We start from the raw sequence: 20523 nt of genomic DNA, 5'->3' as shown, positions 1-20523 counted from the left end.
TCTTTTTTCTTATTTCAATCTCCTGGTACTAATACTTTCGTATTTATACTCTTTCACAGCTGTCTCATAAAATTTATAATATGGGTATCTACCTCAGAGATATTGCAGGCTCAGTTCCAGATCACTGCAATAAAGTGAATATTGCAATAAAGTGAGTCAAATGAGTTTTTTGGCTTCCCAGTGTTAGCAGGCACAAAAACAACATCAATCTCATTGTGTATCTCTAACAAATCTCTTAGGTGATCAGGTGCATTGTCAATGAGCAGTAATATTTTTAAAATGAATCTTTTTTGCTGAGACATAGGTCTCCAGAGTGGGCTTTAGAAATTCAGTAAACCATGCTGTAAACAGATGTATTGCCCTCTAGGCTTTTTTGTTCATTGTATAGAGCACAGGCAGAGTAGACTTTACATAATTCTTTTTTAAAAAGATTTTATTTATTTATTTGACACACAGAGAGAAAGATCCCAACTAAGCAGAGGCAGGCAGAGAGAGAGGAAGGGAAGCAGGCTCCCTGCTGATCAGAGAGCCCTATGTGGGGCTCGATTCCAGGACCTTGAGATCATGACTTGAGCTGAAGGCAGAGGCTTAACCCACTGAGCCAGCCAAGCACCCCAAACTTAGCATAATCCTAAGGGTTCTAGGATTTTTGAATGTTCAATGAGCATTCGTCTCAACTTAAAGTCACCATTGCATTGGCCCCTAATAAGAGAGTCAATCAGTCATTTGAAATTTCAAAGCCAGACTCTGATTTCTCATCACTAGCTATGAAAGTCCTAGATAACATAATTTCCAATAAAAGGGTGTTTGGTCTACACTGAAAATCTGTTGTTTAATGTAGCCACCTTCATTAATTATCTTAGCTAGATCTTCTGGATAACTTGCTGCAGCTTCCACATCAGCATTTGCTACACATTGCACTTTTATAGTAGAAAGATGGCTTCTCTCTTTAAACTTCATGAACCAACCTCTGCTAGCTTCACATTTTCCTTCTACAGATTCCTCACCTCTCTCAAACTTCATAGCATTGCAGAGTTATGGCCTTGCTTTGGATTAGACTTTGGCTTAAGGGAATGTTGTGGCTGATTTGATCTTCTATCCAGATCACTAAAGCTTTCTCTATATCAGCAATAAGGATCTTTTGCTTTCTTATCATTTTTGTGTGTGTTTATTGGAGTAGCAATTCTAATTTCCTTCAGGAAATTTTCCTTTGATTCACAAGTTCCCTGTTTGGTATAATTGGCCTAGCATTTGGTCTATCTCATTTTTCAACATGCTTTCCTCACTAAGCTTAATTATTTATAACTTTTGATTTAAAGTGAAAGATGTGCAACTCTTCTTTCACTTGAACACTTAGGAGCCACTGCAGGGTTTACTAGTCTAATATTTATATTATTGTGCTTCAGTGAATAAGGAGGCCCAAGGAGAGGAACAAGAGACAGGGGAATGTCAGGTTGGTGGAGCAGTCAGGAGGCACAAAACATTTAGTAATTAAGTTTATTATCTTATATGGGCATGGTTGGTATAGCCCCAGAACAAACACAATAGTAACATCAAAGATCACTGATTGCAGATCACCATAACAAATATAATAGTAACGAAAAAAGCTTGAAATATTTTGAGAATCATCAAAATGTGATATTGAGACATGAACTGAGAAAATTCTGTTAGAAAATGACACCAATAGACTTACTTTATGCAGAGTTGTCACACACCTCGTATTTGTAAAAAATGCAATTATCAGCCATGTGCAATAAAGCAATGTCCAATAAAATGAGGTATGTCTATATTGTAATTTAATTATTGGCACCTACTGGTACACCAAACATCAGATTTTCAGGTAACTCACCTTCAAATGACCCTTGTTTTCTTATAAATTTACTGTAGTATATTAAGAAGATTGTGTATTTACATTATGTTTGGAATTTACATCTCACTTTCATGTGGCTCATTTTATTTATTCCTTTAATTATGGTACAAAAGTTATTGCCATTTTATGTATTAAAAACTGAGGTTCAGAAAGGAAACATTTTGATGCTAAGTTAAATAATTAAATATTATCTTTCTCATCCAGACAGAAATAGGTTAACAGATCATAGATGCTTCTAGATCATTTACCATATATATTGTTATATAGGATGCTAACAATATTATTCCAACAAAAATATATTCACTGAGCATATATTCTGTGCCAGACCATATGCTAAACTCTCATTATGACATTCAATCTTCGCAGCAATCCTATGAGTTAGACTATTACTATTATCATTCTCATTACTATTGTCAGTATTATGATTATTGATGTGGATTCAACAAATTGTCTCAAAAGCCAATTAGTATTAAAGCTTAGATTCACTCACAGCATTTGATTTTAGAACTTCCAAATTTGTAAATATTTCACTATTTTAGCATATCTTATTTTCTGGCCAGTATATTATTAACTATTTAAGTGCAAAGAAATGTTTCTTGAATTTATTTTTTCAAAAGATTTTATTTATTTATTTGACAGAGAGAGAGAAATCAGAAGTAGGTGGAGAGGCAGGAGAGAGAAGGGGAAGCGGGCTCCCCGCTGAGCAGAAGGCCTGTTATGGTGCTTGATCCCAGGACCCTGAGATCATGACCTGAGCTGAAGGCAGAGGCTTAACCCACTAAGCCACCCAGGTGCCCCAAGAAATATGTTTTTAATATGCATATTTTTGGTACCTAGCTTATTGCTTACATCTTGGTAAATTTTATTAAGTGTTTTAAAATAAAATCTGTAACTACTATTTTAGTAAGCTTTGCAATCCATTGCAATTTAATGGGTAATTGAGTTCAGCTGTGAGAAGAGTATAAACTCCATGGAATAAGAATTTTATTTGCCCTGTTTACTGTATCTCACAAGTTCAGAACAGTGCATCACATTTGTCAGTAATTCATTTTAATAATTATTGACTAGGTGGTTATATTTAACTATAGTAGAGTGAATATAAGGATACAGTACAGAGTGATATTGAAATCAAGGAGCAGAAAGAAAAAAAAAAGATTTGGAGAAGAGAATTCAAAAGCTGGAGCACAGAACAGGAAGGCACAAGCTGGATTCTACTTACTGTCAGCACTGGAGACGTTGACCTCTTTGCCTCTCCTCAGAATCCTTGCTAAGTTCAACTTCTGGTTCAGAGATTTTCAAAATGTATGAAGTAATGAGATCACAGATGACACTTCAGATGGCAGAAACCATGACAACAGAGGAGCAATAAAATGGAATTTTTTGCTGAAAGAAAATAAATTTTCAATAGTTGTGGGTACCAGGTATAGGTGTTGAGGTGATGGGCGTTTTCAAATAACTCATTGACTTTTTAAAAATGTAATCATTTGACATTTGATATAACATGCTGTGTGCATGATGCTTTCTTTACTTAAAAATTTTAGTACAATTGTGTTGCAGAATTATTTATCACAGATTTGAGGTATTTTGTAAGTATTGGAAAAGATTAGAAGCATAGGTATCAATCATAACAGAAATACATTCTGTTACATACATTTTTTTGGAGTAACAAAATAAGCTACATAAGCATGGACTATGTAATAAGTTCCTAACAGATATTTGCTTCCAATTAATGTAAGGATATCATATAGGTCAAGATACTACTTTCAAGTATAATTGTTCTCAATTTGGAATGTATCATTTTACCTTTGTTCTGACTCTGAAAAAATATAAAAACTCTTTGGTAAGGATTTTTTTAAATATAAAAAAACAGAGAGTGGCACTAAATTGCTTCATAAGTTACTAATTATTTCTAAGGAGATTTTGCTTTGCAATTTACGGTATCTGTCATACAATATAAATTACTAAAATTGAACCATTTATGTCAAAATAGAGAGCGAATTAAATGTTAGCCTTTTGTTAAATTAAGTTAGACTCTTTTATTCAAAATCAGCTAGCATTTCAAAAAAGAAAAGGACTATCCCTGATCATAATATCTTTTCACTTTTAAAACTTCATTATATTTTGAAACTATAGTCATACACAGTAAAATACAGATTCAATCATAGAATACTCTTGTTATCTGCTAAATTCAAATCATATAGATTCATGTTTTTTATAATACTCAGTTGTTTTTAAAATGTATGATATCAATATAAAATTTTAAACACTATATATAACATATATCCAATATGTGTATGTATTTAATGTGTATACATAATAGATAATAAAACATAAAACTGATAAAAGTAGAAAGAAAAAATATAGGTTTATTTTAGTACTCCGTTCCTTATCATCTTCCTGTATTTGAAATTCTTACAGTTTATCTCATGGCTAATAATTATTTTTAAATAAATTCATTTTAATTCAATTAATCAGCCAATTGAAATTCCAAAATTCAACAAAGCTTCAGAATTTAGATTATGTAGAACGCTTTGATACTCATAATCATTAAAGGTGGTGGACATATATAGTCTTTCAGCTAATGAGGGCTATCTTTTATATTTATTTCCAAAAAGAAACCAATGGACCAAAATATTGTTGGCATCTTTGAGACACACTTAGGCCTAGGATGTAAGTTATAAGATGGTCATATTTTTGGAATACAGAATTTGAAATCCAACATATGACACAGTAGCTGACTAAGGGTTTGAAAGTACTATGAAATGTTTGATACCTGGAAAAAATCTCCTGAGAGTAAACATTCATATGCATTTTTTCTTTCTATTCCAAGAGTGATAGGGCTGGAATTATGAGGAAATGTATAGTTGTGAAAGCTTTTGATTTCTAAGGGAAGAAGCAATGTAGAAATTTAAGTATAGTAATAGAAAGTATTACATTTATTTCTAAATACACACTGTTTATTAACAAATTTATATAGTAGCTCAGTTAATTGGTTATGGCATTTTGACCTCATAATAATGCAGCTACTGTCTCTACCACTTACATATAATAGAACCTTGAGAAAATAAAATATACTCAATTGGAGAGATGGAAAAATCAGAAAGCAACACCTGTCTCACAATATAATTATATAAATTATTTAATGTCATAAAATAATCATATGAAATTGTTTACTAAATTTTAAAAGTTTTAAAGAGTTTATTTGCTAATTACCTTTATCCTATCATAATTGAATTTAAAAGAAGATACTAATGATTCTAATAATAATTATATATCTATATCTATTAATAAATATATATGTCATTATTGACAATGATATCAATATAGGTATACTCTCTCATAGGAAAAGCATACATAATTTGTTCTTCTAAACTTTTGTCACTATTTAAAAACTATACATTTTCAGGTTTATCATTGACTAGAAAATTCCTTGAGTAAAAGTATAGTTGTTTTACATTTCTTTTTAAGAATTTATCTATTTATTTATTTTGGACGGAGCAAGCATAAGCAAAGGGGAGGAGGTGCAGAGAGAGGGGGACAAGCAGACTTCCATGCTGAGGGTGGAGTCCAACAGGGGTTTGAGCCAAGGACCCTTAGCTCATGACCTGAGCCAAAATCACTAGTCAAGATGCTTAATCAACTGAGCCAATGGGCATCCCCTGTTTTACATTTCATTTTAGAATAGAACTCTTGGAGTACCCCAGGAGCTCAGTCAGTTAAGTGTCTGACTTGATTTCCTCTAAGATCATGAGCTGAGGTCATGATCAGGGTCAAGAGAAGGAGCCCTGCCTCAGCTCCATGGTGGAGGTAGAAGCTGCTTAATATTCCCTCTCTCTGCCCCTCCCCTGCTCTCCAGAACCCAAACATATGCCCACACTCTCTCTCTTAAAAAAAATACAAAACTACATACTATCTCTTCGTGCATTAAATTTTCAAAGAAATGCTTCCTTCTTTGAAACTATGGGAAAATACTATGTGACAAGTTATGAGCTAAGATTGCTACAAAAATATGGCTTGTAAATGCCAGGATAATGAGCTATCCAGTTAACTAAAATGTAGTTTCAAATCATGCCTATTTTATTTCATTCTGTTACATGAAGTAGTTTCCAAATCACTAAGGCAACACACAACAAAACATTATTTAATTGCTCTCTATTATAATGTCATCCCGATAACAAAATTTCATTCAATAGCTGAACAATCATTTTCAAGTGCCTTATGAATACTGAAGGAAATACGCAGATGAGAAACACATGCTTCCTCAACTTCAAGGTGTTTATTAGTGAGAGAAATAGTAACCAAACCTACTCTGTTGCAGAACAGAATTAAGCAAATGTTAAGAGAAATATAAAACATATAGCAGCACAGTAATGGAAGCAGTTAATTTACCTTGAAGAGACATCAGGCTGCTGGTTTCAAGATTAAAAGCTCAGTTATGAAATGAGTTAAAGAAAAACTTGGTAAATCTAGCAAAACTCTTTAAAATTACCATTAGTGGAGGGTGCTCGAAGAACCGATTCAAGTTATACAATTGTCCTTAACTTCATAAGTGATGTGACTCTTTTTCTTTCTCTCCATAGGGATTTTATATTAGAATTGAAGTTCAAGTTCTACTAGCCTGATGCCATTTTACGTTATTTCATAAAAAAATATAATAATGAAATAATTTTCCCCTTCTAGTTGATCATATATTTTCCATCTTTCATCTAGCTGTTAAAATGGTCAGATGATATTATATCAGAGATGTACTAGCCCTATCGATAAATCTATACACTTTCTCTGATCTCTTTATTTCCTGTTTTTGTACACTGTGCCTATTCCTGTTTGTAACAATGGCAGTGTCCTCTGAAAGAAATCTGTTTAGCAAAATTTCATAAGGACAGCTTGCATATCTTTGTTGGATGGTATTTCTGGTCAGTTTAGTGAACTAAAATTCTACTTCCATTGCACACACATACACATGCACACATACCTACATGGCGATAACAGCTCAAGTGTTAGAAAAATGTCTTAGATATTTATTTAACCAAACTTGAAACCAAAACAGGGGAATCACTAACTAGGGCAGAAGATAAAAAATAAATTTAAATTCAGATAGCAGGGATAGAGATGAAGCCCTCATAGTTACTAGAAGTAGATATTTGTCATTAGAAATAGGGGGCTGATGGGCCTCTGGTAACAGCAGGAAGCAGAGCCAAGTCCCTATTGTTGCACTGTTTCATTGAGTGAAAGCACTATAATTCTAGATCTTGTATTTAGCTCCCTCTCATCTTTTTTCACCCACACCCTTTAGTAATCCACCACATTGTATTCCTAATACTTATCAAATGTTCCTGGATCCTATGGCCTCCTCTGCAATCATTAGGTTAGTTTTTTCTTCCATTATTTCAATAACATCCTAATTTGTCTTGTTTCAAGTTGGCTTCCTTACATAGGATTCCCTGCTTGATCATAGGGATTATATTCATAAAACATAAGTCTGAATGAAAGCCAATGCTCATCTCTTTTCCTTGTATTTCATGGGTCTCCTTTAACCCTCAAATAAGTCTCATACCTTTTAACAGATGCATAACATCATTCACAATCTCATCCTTTCTTACTTCTCCAGATTTCTTACATTCCTCTTCTTCCATTTTTTCCCCCATGTTTATCTGTATATTGTTATTTTACGGTTATAATCTTCTTCCCTCTGTGTTCTACCCATGCATGTTTCTGTGCCTTTGCTCTGGCTAGAATGCGTCTATCTATGTACTTCAGGATTTCTCAAGCATTTTGTTTATTTGGAGGCCTTTCTCCCTGTCCAGTCAGCTTGTCCTTACTGCCTCTGGAATGTGTCCTTCAATTCTTTCTCCACCATGGTATGTACACCATTAAAGAACTTACAAAAAGTGAACACAGTTGCCTTGTTTTATGGTTTTCCTTCCCGCTCTATTACTGTATCCACTGGTGCAGTGTATATACTCCATCAATGTTTGTTGAATTAGCAGATAAACTGTATTATTGTGAACCATATTGGAAAAGACAATTCTTTAAGATCATGAATTCATTTATTCTCTTCTGGCCTCAGTTTGGTAATCAGTTAATTATAGAAGATTGAAGGAACTGATCTTTAAGGCCTTTGTATAGTTCTTAAAATGGCCTACAAATTCCTCCGAGATCTGATCCCATCACTTCTCTGACCCCATTCGCTATTAATCTCTCCAACTCTTTCAGCCATACAATCTGTTTTCTGTTCCCCCAATACACCAGGCATACATCTTGCTTAGGGCAGTTATACTACTTACTTTTACAGGCCTATATGCCCTCCTCCCTCATTGTCCCCATGGCTAACTTCTCATTTCCTAAAAGACATCATTGTAAGCTACTATAAAAGCTAAGATATTTTATAAATAATATAGAGAATAGAATAGAGTATCAAAAATAAAATTCCCAATTTTGTTTTCCTTTTTCTGTAACAACTTTCTCTTTGTAACACCATTTTATTTACTATTTATTATGTTTATTGATTATTGTTTAACATTTCTTTTTGGAATGCCAACTCCTGGAGGGCATAAAGCTTTGTCTGTACAGGAGTGTATTTTAAGTGCATAGAAAATTTCTTATCACATCAGTAATTACTTGTTGACATGAATACAGGTAATATTTATTTCTATGAATAAAAACCTTGGTTCAAAATCACTGCTTTTCAATTAATTAATCACTCTCATATCTGACTTTGCTCAACGTATCTATTTAGGAAACTGTTTTCTCTGAATTCTAAACCTATCTTGCCTATTCATTAAATCTGTAAAGTCTATTTCAAATCCAAATTAAGATGAGAAAATTTGACTCATCTCCTTAGGTCAAAGTGATTTCTCCCTACACAAAGTTACTGGAGCACTTATTAGTATCACTTACTTGATTTTTAATAATTAAAACTAATACAAAATATTACTTTGAATGATTATCAATTATTTTATCAACTAGGTTATAACTCTCCATGAGTAATTTGTTCACGTATATGATCATATATGTACATATATGTTCATAAGTGTAATTTGTTCATATAGGTATTGTATTGTATGTATATATATATGTAATTTGTACTGTTCTGGTTTCCACAATTAAAATCACAAAATAGACAATAACTATATGAACTATATGAAAATGAAAATGTATGCATTATGCATTACACAAAATGAAAATTTATGCATTATTTTAAAAAGCAATAAATTATATCCACCACTTAATTAATCCACAAGGAAGTGTTCTTTTTCTTTATTTTTGTGGGTTTTCTTAGTTGCCAAATAAAAATGTGTATTTTTGGTTACTCTGTATGGGATGGAAAGAACAAGAAAATTATTTCCTTAAATGAGTTTGATATAATTAGGATGCTGCTAATTATATTGTATTTTAATGGCTACCAATCAAGGATCCACGAAAGCTCAGTAAGTTCATGTGGAAGGTTAATGGCTAGAAAAATTAATTCAATTCATTTCCTAATTCAAACTGAAAAGTCACATGAAGTTTTCCTGTCCTCTGTTGATTGAGGGGCAAATGCTCCAGTGACAATTCTTACAGCATATCAATGATACAAAGAATTGAGAGCATTCTGTTTTATTTCCAAATTGCAACTAGGAACTTCTCATGTTTAACAATCATAATAATTTTTTAAAACAAAAATAATTTTAATCACACTCACATAAAGCATTTTATTAAAACAGATCACTCCAGTTATCTTAAAAGAGATAAGTTCCTAACATGTTGCCTACTTACTTCCCCTATAAAAAAAACGCCTGCATTCATTTCAGATCAAACTTAAAAATAAATATTTTTAATGCATTTATTATGTTTTATTCCAAACAATGAGCTAGTCTTTGTTTACATATTATCTCTTTACATATTATCTCATTTATTCTTCTTTAAAATTATATAAATTATTCCTCAAAACTTTATATTTCTGCATGGGGTAAGTACTATTGTCAGGATGCAATTATGAATGTGATGTGAATAGTAACTCCTCAACTTGGGTAGAAGAGGGCACTGGTTATTCCATTCTACAAAACAGAAAAGAGTAACTTAGAGATAAGTTTGGTAATGTATTCAAACACAGAAGTTCAATAAGAGATAAAATTAGTCAAAACCTAAAGCAGATCATGATACATCTCAAATCCTTACAATGGCTTTCCATCTCTGAATAAATGTCAAAAGCTTTTCAATGTTATATACAATATACATAGTCTATATTCATCTCCTATTTTTTTCTCTACTCCTTACCTAGTATTCTACCTTTTATTTTATCTTCTGTAACACAGTGGAATTCTTGTTCTTCCTGAAAAAAAATGTAGACAAACTGCTTCTTTAGGGTCTTTACCAGGGCTCTGCCTTCAAACACTGAGGTTTTCCCTCCATATATCGACATGACTCACTTATTTAAAAACCTTTAATCAAATGTCACTTTCACTGTGACAGTCCAACTTGAAACCCTACAATTACTACCCTTTTCTTGATTTATGTTTCTCTATAGCATGCATCACCATCTGACAACATAATGTGTTTGACCCATTAATTTGTTTATTGACTATCTCCTATCTTAGGAATATAATATACATGAAGTTTGGGAGGTCTATGGTTTTTTTTTTTTTTGGATATAATTTCTTGGCTTAGAAAAGTATCTGGAACAAATGATGCACAAAAATGTTTCTTGGCTGAAACTGCCTGATGTCGTGAAATTGTTTTCCTAAGTATTTGCTCAATACATAACTATCCATTGTATGAATGTGCTTGTTTTCACATTACAATTACCTATGTTTTGAGTTATAAATTTTGTTGCTTTTTTTGGAAACTGGCAAGCGGAAACATTTATATCATTATCACTATAAATTATAATATATTAAATTATGAGATGTGGTGAGCATATACCCATTTTGTCTACCTTTTGGTGGTAGCTATCTGTTCATTTATTTTGCCCACTTTAGATCAACTTTTTAAATTTTCCTGGATCCTAGTTTGTTTTCTAACAGCTTGCTGCATTGCTCATACTGAGCCAACCATTATTTTCCTATCTTGTGTGATTTTGGGTAAAATAATTTCAAAGAAGTTTTCATCATTTATGTGTGCATTTTTTCAAATATTATAGATTAGATAGAAATGACATCAGTAAGTTTAAATCAGCTTAATACCTCAATGGAATTTAAAATATGGATATTTAAGGAAAATGCCTACCTTGCTTTTGTGTTTGCAAGTCTCTGGACTGCTTGCCTGAAGGGATAAATGAAATCTTCTGTTCTACCCTACCTTTTGGCAATGTGAGCATCTTTGGAGATGATCATGGATACTGAAAGGGGAAAATCCTAGGGTGAACGTCTCTGCAAATTCAGACATTTAATGTCAGAGATTTGTCCAGGAGTTCACGTTTTGTAGTAATAAATATAAGTATTAAATTTATATAGGTGATATAAAAGGTTTTAATTGATTCAATGATTCATCCAATCTGACGATGTCACACAGTTTTTTAGCAAAATGAGACATGAACAGCTATCTCATAATTTAAAAAAAAGTCTTGCAGTATTCCATGTTATTTAGACTAAAATCCATTAAAATACACTGAACTAATTCTAGTATTTCAGTAAATGAGAGATTTCTTTTCTCCCACCTTCATCAGAATAAAATAAACTGAAACTGAAACCTGTAAGATCACAAGGAGGCAGCCAAGCCAAAACTGCATTTGAGCTTTCCAAACAGAATAAGAAGAAAGGATATTAGATCTGAGAGAGAATGAATCTGACATAATGAAGCGAAAGAAGAAGGCCAGTGAGGCAGGAGAGGAGCAAATGGGATGTATGGAGGCATTGGAGGGAAGGGTTATTGCAAGAGAACAGAGGAGATAGAAGCCAGATCTCATAGTCATTATTTTTTAGTTTATTCATTTGCTATTTTTTATTTAATTGGTTTACAGCTATAAACACACTTGATAATTTAATTTTTTATGAGAACAGCGGTAATATGAATCTAATAGAATCACCAAATGTGGTGGACTAGAGTGAAATAAACAGTCTATGAAAGTATCCTTTAGCTATATATTTGACTCAACATCATAATAAAAATAGATGAATGCAATATATTTGATAAATGTTTTCCTTAAATTCTGTTTATATTATTATTTGGAGCATAATAAATGAGTAACTGTGTCCATTTATTATCAGCATGTTATTAAAGCTGCTTGAAGATTTTAAAAATATTTATTCTAGACAGCAATAGGAATGGATAGTAACAATTCATATAACGGGAGATTTTATGGATATTAATCTGATAAATTGTATTTCTTTGCTGTAGCACTCTGAATTTTGTGATTTAAAAATACCAGACTTTTATTATGAAAGGTAAGTTACTATCACTTAGTGACTTTGTATAAGTTCCTAATTTCATTTCTAATTTAAATGACTCGATTGTCCTGTTACACTGGGGAGGGGAAAATAAATGAGTCACCTTGTTTCAAAATGTGAGGAAGTGTCATCTTTGATATTATTAGTCCCTGCATTGTATTAGGCAAGCTGATTTTATGTGCTAGAGCAAAACCCATGGCTCATAAACTCAACAGAGGTGAGTGAGTTATGATGGTCTTGGAAATACGTTAATGAAATTCTGCAAACATCAGTATGGTACATTAGTCTTCATCACATTTGGCTTTATTAAACACACAGATAGATGGGATGCTGTCATGTATGCCAATTGTTTTGCTTTTTCAAAATGACCTAAGGAAATATAAAACTTTTTCTCTTTTTTTTCCAGCCATTTTAACATCATGTGTAAATGATAAAATTTCATAGTTTGGTGATTTAAAGAATGAGACAGTTTAGGATTTTGTCACCATCATGATTTAATATTCATCCACAATCTATAATACATTGGACACCACAGGAAAAAAAAAAGGACACTGCAAAGACATAGTCTATGCCTTTAATTTATGTTTGCTTATTTTCTCTAAAGACTACAGAAAATATAATATTTGCTTCAGGGTACATGGTTTGAAAGCCGAAGTTTTCCATCAGAACCAATGGGGCTTATACCATAGGAAGGACTAAGTTGGTCTGTTCATTTCAAGGCAAAAGAGATATTAAAATGACAGTACCAACTAATAATAAAAATTCAAATGTTGAGCTCATTGAAGAAAGAATTTGTTCTATCCACCTAATTATATGTTCAGTTTTTGAGTTCAAATTAAAAACAAGATTTACAATGAGGATTTTCTTTTTTTGCTTTGGGTTAATATATAAGAGATCATGTAATCAATTTAGATTTTGGAACTGAAAGGTCGCAGTCACTTTCAAATGTAATGTAATATATACCTTAAAATATTATAACAAGTGTATTCTGAATGCATAATTCAGTCTATAACTTTCTTTTAATATATTCTTTATACTATTGTCAAAGTAAAGTATTTCAAACACCAAACTCATCCTTCCTTCTAAAAACAGTTTTCACATTTGTCTAACATGTCCTGTCTCCTACAGTCACATTTTATTAATATATATAGTATTTATACCTAATATGTCTAATTTGCTTCAAATATCACCTAATATCACTCTACTGTATGATATATATATAATATCATTCTCTCTGTGGTTATCCTTATTTGATCTCCTTATAGATGGCAAGGTAAAAATTATGTTACACACCAGAGCATTACAAAAGTTCTCCAGGGTAAGATTTTCTTTTGTTTCAGTTGTTGCTATTCATTTTTTGTGATGATAATGAGGATGGTGATGATTCTTAATTTTTGGTATCTCTTATTCCTGATCATAAGATAATGCTATACATTTTCTAGGCACTCAGTGTTATTAGTTGACTATACAAATATATACTATCTGCCTACGTATGCAATTTGTGTATATATATACACATGCTATATGAATATATGTATGCATTTTTATATGTGAATGTATAAATTATGACTTCACAATATCCACAAATGCAGAATCATATCATATTCCACAGGGCCAACTGTAAAATCAAATTTGAGATGTGGAAACTTGTAAGAAAGAATAATGTAAGTTTTACAACCACACGTATAAAGAAAACTTAGGTACATGTATGAAAATGTATCCCTGTGGTGTTAGACAAGGATATGAGGAACATACTTCTCTTTATGCTAAATTTATAAATATGAGTGCACATACCAGAGATTTTGAGTCTGATATTCTGTCACAAATGTGGTATTAATTGATAGCTCAGTAAGAGTTGACTGTAACCTGACTCAATGTGGTTCTACAGAAAATGAAGTTGAAATATCAAAAATTTCTTGCTGAATTGGAAAGGTAATGAGATTCCAAGTCCACTGAAGACAAGAATGTTGCAAGGGATTTTACATTGCCTGCCATGTTAATCTACCATTTAGAAACGTTCCCAGATGAGGTAAAAATATATATATATATTTTAACAGGCATTGAGAAATTCTTTAATGAGGAGAGAGCAAGCATCTTACAAAAATTATTCTTTGGGTTGTTTTCTGAAGACCAGAGACGTGGGTGTAAATGCTGTTAATGAAACATGCTAATTGGATGGCAAGTGTGGATAGCAAGATGCTGGTGTGACAGAATTCTAGTACCAGTTCTAAATTGTCTCACACAGTTACTAGGTGTTATCTTTAATCAGAATAGAGTGATCTGAAAAACTATTTGTGATAACTAACCAATTATTTTTTCTCATGACAAATACAACTGGGTGCAAGTTCAATTAAAAAAGAAAAACCTACAGGTCTTGTAAAATGTGCCCTAACTTGAATCACTGTAACACAAAACTCTACCTATGACTCATCTTTCAGATGAATCAATTCATACCCTTTATGGATCCATGGAGTATTTGTAAGTAAAAAAGTACATTTTGACACTACACACAATTACAAATTGTCATTCTCTTTGCCTAGCAGATAAATGTCATTTGCCAAGGTAACTCTGTATTTAGTAAGGTAGATTAATGCTAGTTTTTCATATATAATTGTATGAATTTCCTGTTATATTCATTATAAATTGTGGTGGTAGTTTACCATTGTAATGTTACAAATCTGTTTGTTCATGTTTGTCTTACTTATCAGTCCCTTATCAGGTAATAGAAGTCTAGTTAGTATTGCACATCTAATATTCCCTTTGGAGCTCCTACAAGACCCAGGGGCAGATTTGTCAGCTCTGTCAATCCTATGACCACAAAAGGTAAGTCTAACTTAAAGTTGCCCTGGTGGCCCTCTGGCTTAAAATTTTTCACTGAGTTTCTGAGCCTAAAACATTCTTTTTGCTATGTGTCAGATACCCATCAAAAGCATCAGTTTTATCACACAATAATTATGATTTTTGTTGTCCCACACTGATTGAACACTGAATCAATCCCCCAGTGTTTTCCCCTCTTCCTATACTTCATGTCAATTAATAATAGCATAATGTTAAGTAATAATGTGATAATTTCCAAACACCATCATCAGTGGATTCATTAACATCTTAAGTGAGGTAGAAATCTATCCCAAAGGTTGTTTTCTAAAACAGCTCCTAATAGCAATTTTCTGAGTCTGAATTCCTAAAAACAAAAACAAAAACAAACAAACAAAAAAACCCAAAAAACCTTACACACAGACTAAATGTCAAGACTTTTTTTTTGAAAGGTACAATCCTAAGGGAATAGGAGTAAGACAGTAGGGAGGTGAGATAGGAAAAACAGGAAGAAATGCACAATGAAGCATAACCTCCCTGGTTATTGTTTCACATGAAAACCTAAAGAAACACAGTTGTTTGCAAGCAGATACTTCTATATGGTCATATGGACTGGCCCCACGGAAAAATTGCATTAAGTAGTTAGGAGAAAAGGAGGGGGAAGAAATGATCTGTCCATTACCCTCTCATTTCCTGTTTGATTCGATTCAGACAAGAACCGTTTCATTGCCTGAGGCTAACCAGCCTCAAAAGCTAGTGGTTCTATTTTAACCAACATGACCTATCACACCATTGAGCAGGAATCTAATTTCTAGCATGGCTATATAATAGACCAGCTAATAGAAACATTAAATGTGTATGGGCAGTGACTTCTTGGTTGGAGTTACGTGGGGATATTTAAAAAAATAGCATGTCTAATATTCTTCAAATGATCACAAATAGGGGCGCTTGGGTGGCTCAGTGGGTTAAAGCCTCTGCCTTCGGCTCGGGTCATGATCCCAGGATCCTGGGATCGAGCCCCGCATCGGGCTCTCTGCTCAGCGGAGCCTGCTTCTCTCTCTCTCTCTCTCTGCCTACTTGTGATCTCTCTCTGTGTCAAATAAATAAATAAAATTTAAAATTAAAAAAAAATCACAAATAAAACTTGATTTCAGTATTATACCATACACAAAATCATTTACAGACAGTTTAAAAGTAAAATATACAAAACATAGTATAAAACATTTTGAAGAAAATTCAGAACATCTTCATGTCCTTGGTAGAGTGGGTTACTATTAACAACAACAACAAAAAAACAAAAAACAAAAAACAAAACAGAAAGTTGAAATGATAATAAAATATTGAAATAAAATTTCAACTACCTTAAATTTAAGAACATTTGTTGTTCAGCAGATACTATAAAATGTTTATAAATAAAGCCACAAACTGGGAGAAGATATGTGGAAAACATGTAGGTCACAAAATAATAGCAATAAGCTCTATGTGGTATCTTGAAGAATAAAGGAAAGAAATACAAACAAATATATAAGTAGATAGACAAAATCATAGACCACGATTAGAAAGAATAAGAATCATTTTGGCATCTTAGTAACCAGTCACAATCTATATAATCATTAGCAATTAAACCATAATGATACATGATTTGATACTGATTGAACTGGCAAAAAATACAAGTGCAAAATTATATAACATCAGAGAGAATGTAAACTGCAGTTCCTGGATGACTCAGTCAGTTAATTGTCTGGCTCTTGATTCAGCTCAGGTCATGATCTCAGGATCCTGAATCAAGCCCCTATACGGCTCCACACTGGGTGTGGAACCTGCTTAAGAGTCTCTCTCACCCTCTCTCTCTGCTTTTCCTCTACTTCTGTTTGTGTGCACACACACTGTCTCTCTCCCACTCTCTTTCCCTCTAAAACAAATAAAACAAAAATCTCTTAGTGAACTAAGGATAAAGAAAACATCCTTAACAAGAAGAAAATTCATAACACACCTACATCAAATGTTTTAATTAATGGAGAAATGCTACCTTTATTCTCTAAGATGGAAATAAGGCAGTAATGCCCATTATCTCTCATTCTTTACATGGCACTATATTTTAACCTGAACTGTAAGAGAATAAAAAAGGGAGAAATGTTAAGACAGAAAATGAAGGTAACCAGATTGGTCTGTCTTATAGACAAAATGATGATCCCATTCTAATCTAAAAAGATTAGAAATAAGAAGAATAGCAAGATTCTGAGTATGAGAATTGATTCATAGAAATAAAATGGATTTTTTAAGACCAATAATTAAGAGTTATTAATACATAAGATAATCTACAGTGTCAACAAAAACTATAAATTACACAGTAATATATTTAATGCATATTAGCATCAAGGGGATGAAGAAATTTTTCTGAAAGGCATAAATGATCGTCAGAATAAATGTTGATTGAAGACAATATTATGAGGATTCACTGTTGAATGGAGAAGGCAATACTGTAAGGATATCAGTTAATTTCAAAAGGATCAATAAAATTACTTAATATGTATTTAATATATAGCTAAGTAATTTTAAAAGTAAACCAAAAGAGAGACTTTTAAAGAAATTCAGACATTTTAAACCATTTTTTAAGAGGGCAGACCTGCCAAAGGGAATAAATAGGAAGTTCAGATATCTATTTATATATCTCTATCTATCTATTGCTTATCTATCTATCTATATCTATCTATCATCATCCATCTAATTCATTCTAGGATAAATGGGGAGAACAAATCAATATATGTGATGAACTATTTAATCTAAGATATCAAGCAAGCTGGCTCACTCCCTTGAACATAATAAAAGGAGATCTCAGCAGCATTTACAGAGCTGGACTTCAGATTCATCTGGCTTAAATGTGAGTAAATAAATGATGAAATAATTACAGGGAAATATAAATCCTATATATTGCACTCAGGAAAGGACTTTTGAAATAGAATATCTAAAACATTAAAGAAAGTATGAAGAACTGATGAGTTTAACTATAACACCATATGCAAAGCTTAGGAAAAGTTATATTCAAACTCAAAAACCTACAAGAGGGGACGCCTGGGTGGCTCAGTTGGTTAAGCAGCTGCCTTCGGCTCAGGTCATGATCCCAGGGTCCTGGGATCGAGTCCCACATCGGGCTCCTTGCTCGGCAGGGAGCCTGCTTCTCCCTCTGCCTCTGCCTGCCTCTCTGTCTGCCTGTGCTCGCTCGTGCTCTCTCCCTCTGTCTCTGAAAAATAAATAAAATCTTAAAAAAAAAAAAAAAACCTACAAGAGGCTAAAAGCTAAAATAAAAAAGAACTTTTGTAAATCACTAAGAAATAAAGCAGGAAACACAATGGAAAAATGGAGAACAACATAAACAAACAGTTCACAGAGGATAAAACTAAAATAAATTCCCTATAAGGTACACGAAATCATAATGGATTAAAAAATGAAAATTAAAAAGTACTACATACCTAGGTGGCTCAGTTGTTTAGGTGTATGGCAGATGCCTAACAACTGAGCCACCCAGGTGCCCCAAAGTGTCTGATTCTTGATTATGGCTCAAGTCATAATCTCAGAGTCGTGGGATAGAGCTCCATGGGGGCTCTGTGCTGATCATGGAGCTTGCTTAAGATTCTCTCTCTCTCCCTGTTCCTCTGGCCTTCTCTACTCCCCCTGCCCCACTCACACTTGCACACTCTCTCTTAAAAAAAAAAAAAAAAAAATGTAGGGCGCCTGGGTGGCTCAGTGGGTTAAGCCGCTGCCTTCGGCTCAGGTCATGATCTCAGGGTCCTGGGATCGAGGCCCACATCCGGCTTTCTGCTCAGCGGGGAGCCTGCTTCCCTCTCTCTCTCTCTGCCTGCCTCTCTGTCTACTTGTGATCTCTCTTTGTCAAATAAATAAAATCTTTAAAAAAAAATGTGTACTACATTATATCCTTAACATTTTCAAAAGTAAAATACTGGATTATACTTGTGGAACTGAAGAAAACTCTCCACTGCTAGTAGAAATTTGGCTGGTGCAGCTACAGCAAGTAGTTTACTATATTCAGTCAACATACATTCAATGATTTGGTGATTCCTTGCCAGAATATATAGCCTAGAGAAATTTTCACACAATTCTGGAAGATGAAATGTACCAGAACTCATTCAGCATTCTTGTGGTAATGGTAATGTGGTAATGGTGTTTGGAAAGTATTTAAATTTTTGTTTCTTCTTCTTTTTTTAAAAAGATTTTATTTATTTGACACAGAGAGAGATCACAAGTAAGCAGAGAAGCAGGCAGAGGGAGAGGGGGGAAGCAGGCTCCCTGCTGAGCAGAGAGCCTGATGCAGGGCTTGATCTCAGGACCCTGAGACCATGACCTGAGCTGAAGACAGAGGCTGAACCCACTGAGCCACCCAGGTGCCCCTAAATTTTTATTTCTGAATAAAGATAAATAGTGGTTACACCCCGTGGAATAAAACGCAGCAGTCAGAAGAAAGAAACTAGTGTATGTGCAACTTTTAAAGGTAAACAGGTGAAAAGAACCATGTTTTAAATTGCTGAGGTAGTTATTCATTTTGAAATTACATCCTCCCCAAATCAAAGATATATAAATCACCAAATAGGTGATTTATTTTTAGAGAAAAATAAAACAGATTTTTCCAATCAAGGGAAGAATAACAATATGAGATCATGTCCTAGTTACATGTCAGTTACCACATTCCATACAGTGAGGATGTGATCAACATGTATTCAATGATAGTACAAAGAAACAGTTGAGATTTATTTTTTTTTTTTTAATTTTTTTTTTAAAAGATTTTATTTATTTATTTATTTGACAGAGAGAGATCACAAGTAGGCAGAGAGGCAGGCAGAGAGAGAGAGGGAAGCAGGCTCCCTGCTGAGCAGAGAGCCCGACATGGGACTCGATCCCAGGACCCTGAGATCATGACCTGAGCCGAAGGCAGGGGCTTAACCCACTGAGCCACCCAGGTGCCCAACAGTTGAGATTTAAAAATCACATACCACTTGCCAAAGCTGTAAATCAATGTGTTGAAATAAATACCTAGATATAAGTAAACTTAAAAACTGAGCTTTTGACAATGCATATATTAAATATATTGAAGTACCTATGAGCTGATGGGAATGAGAATGAGAAAAGCTAAGAAGGATGGAATATATGGATACAATGAGGAATAAATGAAACAAAAGAAAGGACTGTGGATGAAGAGTATGCTGAATTGAGTTGTACTTCTAACCCAATTCTCCACACAGAAGTTGAAGAAAGAAAACAAAAAGAAAATAAAAACCAATAGATCAGGAAAGCAGGTATAACCAGGTGATAAGTGATTCAGAAAACTGCAACTGTGGCATGCAATTTTTAATGATAGGCACATTTCCTATTTAGTTTAGAGTACAAAGATAGCTGCACATATTAGGTTGGGTTCAGCAGTATATTCACACTGCTGTCTGATGTTTTCAGAATGTGATAATT

General features: G+C 33.3%; 1 long non-coding RNA gene across 1 annotated transcript in view; it reads right to left on the bottom strand.

Moving 5' to 3' along the window:
* Positions 1–20523, bottom strand: part of LOC116574464 — an 88441-nt gene that overhangs the window by 4501 nt on the left and 63417 nt on the right. The window contains exon 2 of the long non-coding RNA XR_004279327.1: positions 3090–3253. This is a non-coding gene — a long non-coding RNA (uncharacterized LOC116574464). The remainder of the gene's footprint in view (positions 1–3089; positions 3254–20523) is intronic.

Source organism: Mustela erminea, chromosome 15 (assembly GCF_009829155.1).
Source record: "Mustela erminea isolate mMusErm1 chromosome 15, mMusErm1.Pri, whole genome shotgun sequence".
Lineage (NCBI taxonomy): Eukaryota > Metazoa > Chordata > Mammalia > Carnivora > Mustelidae > Mustela > Mustela erminea.
The sequence above is the reverse complement of the archived record's forward strand: the minus strand, read 5'-3'. Positions and strand labels throughout refer to the sequence as shown.